The 4,499-nt window shown below is 36.9% G+C and overlaps 1 long non-coding RNA gene across 1 annotated transcript; it reads left to right on the plus strand.

The window, feature by feature from the left end:
- The first annotated feature begins 260 nt into the window (after positions 1-260).
- LOC141598192 (uncharacterized) lies at positions 261-2,302 on the plus strand. The gene is made up of 2 exons (XR_012523312.1): positions 261-349; positions 2,075-2,302. It is a non-coding gene; the product is annotated as an uncharacterized LOC141598192 (long non-coding RNA).
- Positions 2,303-4,499: the final 2,197 nt, after the last annotated feature.

Raw genomic sequence — 4,499 nt, forward strand, 5'->3', positions numbered from 1 at the left:
ATTTTTCTTTCCATCATCATCTCCATCGTCATTCTATCATAATCATCAACCAAAACACCATTTTCATCATAATTTCTTCGTTACTAGTCCGTTTTTCGCAAAATTTATATTTCCGGAATCCTCTCGACGAGATCTACAACCTAGTATGTTTTAATTTTAATTTTCTTGAAGTTGTTTTAAGATGAATTTTCGGAAATTCGGTATTTATACTTAATTATTGTGTTTTTATTGTTTATTTAGGTGAAGAATTGGAAGACGAGTTTGGGGACTCGTATATTGTCGAGGATAGTGGCTAGTTGTTGTTAGGGTTTGGGTTTTGAGGTGCTAATTGCTCATTTTCTAGCTTAAGGTAACATATTTCGAGTTACTCGACGAAAGATCGTCACATGCTTTGTTGTTTTTGTATGTTTGGTGATTTTTGTTTGAGTAGTAGTTTTCACATGTTAAAATTTGTTCCATGCATGCTTAATTTATGCCTTTTGTTAGTTTAAATTAACAAAGTTGAATTGGGAATGATTAATTAGTGTTCAGACGGTCTTTTACTAAACAAAAATGGAAAAATGGTGGTGTAGGGGTGACGGCCAGCAGCCGGCAGGCCCACGGCAGCCCACGGCCGACCTTGGGGTTGGCCCGGGTTGGTCCGTGCTTGTTTCGCGGTTTTTTGTACAATATTGGTCATTTCGGGTTAATTAATGTTAGAGTTGTATAAGTCACATATGAGTACACTTTTAAATTGAACCATACTAGTAGTAGAAATTATTCTTATATTGATAGTTATCACATGTTAGGATAGTTTATACGATGAAATTGTAATGATTAGGCTCAAGGTAAATTTTATAGCAATAATTGCCATGTTTTGATGATTGTGCCGAAAACTGAGCCTTAATCCCTTTGACTGATTCGATGTCAGTCAATTGAGTGATTGGTCACCGCAATTTAACCCGCACTGTCGCGGTAGGTCAGTTGCGGGTAAAAATTCGGTTGGATGAAATTTTGAATGAATTAGATAGTCGGCCTTTTTCTTGTTTTAGGCCATTCATTATATTTTTATCTCACATGTGTAATTAGTTGATTTAAGTAGCTTCTTATATTGTAGAAACGGCCCTAGATTCCCTGAAGCCTTTAATATGGTTAATATTGTTAGAATTGAAATTTGGTATTTAATAGTTATTGAGGATACTTGTTGGATTTGTATCTTTGAATAGACATTTATATAGCCTTTCACATGATAGAATGTTAGAATTTATGTTGGTAAGTAGGACTCTTTGCCCTCTTATGGTTAAGTGGGTGTCTTACTTGACTTGTGTGGTGAGTCTTGTGTGGTGTGGGCTAAAGTATTCAAGCTGGGACTAGTTGGGACTAGGTCCTAGGTGAGTATTTCGGCCTTCATCATAGATAGGTCTTTATAGTCTTTGACGAGTATATGTTCACTGCTTGATAGCCTTTGTGTTCCTGACTAGTGGATTTATATCCAAGTTGGGGCATGACCTCAGTTACTTATTTTGATAGTAAGTGGTCAGCTTAAGTACTAGCCAACCCTTTGGTGGACTCCTTGGGGTACTCACTTTGTTTTAGAAAAATTGTGGGTCTTGGGTGCGGTGGTGTGTATCCGCATGTCTAGGTCTGTGCAGATTTTAGGCTAGGGTTGTGTTGTCTCTTGGCCATGTTTTATTAATATTAACCGCTGAGCTAAGATACCGGTTCGATTACCTTCCCTACCTCGTGGTATAGACTCGAGTTACAAAGTGACTATTGACCGTACTAAGAACTTATGCCTGTCTTTGATATATTGCCCTTTCTTGTATGGTGATTTTATGAATCGTAATAGGTGAGATGTAAGCGGTTCTGATTGATAAAGTTTGGATTACTATTTGAATTATATGATTCACATGATAGTTTAGTTTGGTCAGTTTAGGGGTCATAGGTTAGATTACATGATAATTACATGGTTTATCATATTGTTTACATGTTACATTACATGTTACATTAATTTTGACGATTCGTGGCTGGGAGGACTCGAAGTTACTCCCCACTGAATTGTGGCTTTCGTGTTTGTATAAAATGCGATTGACAGGTCGTTGATGCTTTGTTGGGGTCACAGACGAGCTAGTGAGCAAGGAACCTTGGACCTAGTTTTGGCTATTCTATTAGTAAACCTTTTACCTTTTGGTTTTGTATATAATTTGAAGGGACATATGTCTCCCTTTTCTATTTTTGGTTTGTATCATTCTATTTTCTTATTTAGCTATGGCATGTAAAGTAGTTCATTAGCATTGCAGGTTTTGGCACCCGCTTCTGGGAATGTTGGAAATGTTGTGATTGGTTTAGAAATTTTTTTGAAATTACAGGTTTTTGGCTAGTTGAACCAATTACAAACATATCCTACCAGTTTTTCTGTAGAATTTACGTAATTATTTAAGGCTAGATTTAAGGGTGTCACAGTTGGTATCAGAGCTTGTTGCTCCCGATGCACGTTTGTGCACCCCACTTAAAATCACTTGACCTTTAAATACTAAACTTGAGAGATGGGTAGGATGGGTAGATTTAGGATTTTATGTGGTAGTCTGTTTATGATTTCTAATTGTTAGGTACTAATTGATTTTCTCTTTTACAAGATGGCACTCCAATAAATGTAGATAATGCTATCTTACCTTAGTCTTCCAATCTCGTGGTTGATTCGTCTTTTTTTTTTAATCCTCTTCTCTCGCCTTGGTAACTACTCTTCTATTCTTTCTCCCGTTTCATCCTTGGTTCGTTTTCTTCTTAAAATAAGAGTCCTTGTGGACACCTTCCTTTTATTCCGCAGGATAGTTCCCTTGTTCAAGAGAACCCGGTTTTAAGAGAATGTATCATTGGAGGGCGTGAACGAGTTGAGAAATTGATTGTTTAAGGTTTGAGTTGTATAGGAGAATATAACTTGGGATCCTTTGGTTAGACTTGTTAGTTGTGCATGATATGAGAGCCTAGTGAGTTGAGAAACACCTTGGGATTTATGTCTATTGAGAGCTTGTTTGTTATAGATGATTGAGCATGGGTACTACCTTAGCACATAAGATGGAATGAACCTAGGCTACTTCATTTGAGAGTCTCGATGTTTTTTGTGGAGAATTTAAGGAATGATAGTTAGCTCTAATCCTTGTAGGCCTTGAAAGGAATACAATAGGACATTGATGTTGCTTAATGGATTGGTATTGTACTTTGGAATTAGTTAGTTTGTTAAACCTTTTAAGTTGACCAAATCTAGTATAGAGTAGCCCTTGTTGACCTTTCAAAATTTGAGAACACGTGGTTGACCTTATTAATCATATCTGAATTTGGGAATTTTGGTGGAATGTTGTTCGATGTAGTTCGTGAGTTCAAAGATGTGATTCTAGTTTATGGTATCGGAGACTAGAAGTATTAAGTGGTGAGAGGATGGAGTGAACAAGCCATGGTACTTGGGGGATGACATAGTAAGTGAAGTTCAATGACGAGAATTGTAAAGGAGGTACTTTGGGACATGATAGTAACAAATGAATTTGTGTGGTGAATTGATTTTGGCTCTTAGAACCAATTGAGTTGAGGAATACCTACCCTCGTGGAGTCCTTGTTAGTCCTATGATTTGGTGGACTTTTGAGGTTTTGTTGAGCACCTTAGTGAGGTAACCTTACCATATCGATCATAAGCTTTGATGAGTGTTTGGTAAGCGGAACCCTTTCATTATCTTTCTTCTTTCTCCTTTCCTTCTCTTTAACGATCTTTGAACCCTGTTTTTATGCCAAAGTTTACGTATCTTCTTCTTGTCCGAGATATCTTCTTAACTCGGGTACCTCTTATTTCTGTCAACCGTTATCTTTACGGTCCGACTCCTTAGTTTCCTAACTTGTCATGCTCATGCACCCTTCGAAAATATTTTACCATTCCTCTATCCCGTTATAACTTCTTATCTACTTAGTATAGTTGGTACCTTGTTAACCATGTTTACAGAGTTAGTGTGATGTGATTTGAGGATTTTTGTATTTTGATTTTTGTCGGGAATTAGTGTAGGAGTTTGTGTCTGTATTTGACCATACGATATGAGAGCTAGATTTTTGATGGAATTCTTATGATGGCAATGTTGTAGTCTCCTTGCGAGTTAAGGTTCGCGTGTTTTGGTGGTATAAGACTCACTTGGTTTCGATTTGACGATGAGACTAATGGGATTAGTTTACCTTGGTGGAGTATTTCTATGGTTATTTTGGATTTGTTTTGGGCATTGTTCGTTCGGGGATTGTTCGTTTGTCATTTGATCCTTACTTTACGGTATTGGGGATTGATAGCTAAGTCTGTGGAATGTTATTGTAAATTTGGACCTTATATTTAATCCTTTGAGAAATCTTTCTATTGGAATTGGAATATTGTTGGGAAGTAGGATAGTGAATCTTGAGTAAATCTTGAGTAAACCGATCAGATGATTTGTGTGAAGAACCCATTTATCTTATAGTTAGTGCTATTTATGGATTGGATAGTGCAACTTGTT

Source organism: Silene latifolia, chromosome 9 (assembly GCF_048544455.1).
Source record: "Silene latifolia isolate original U9 population chromosome 9, ASM4854445v1, whole genome shotgun sequence".
Taxonomy (NCBI): domain Eukaryota; kingdom Viridiplantae; phylum Streptophyta; class Magnoliopsida; order Caryophyllales; family Caryophyllaceae; genus Silene; species Silene latifolia.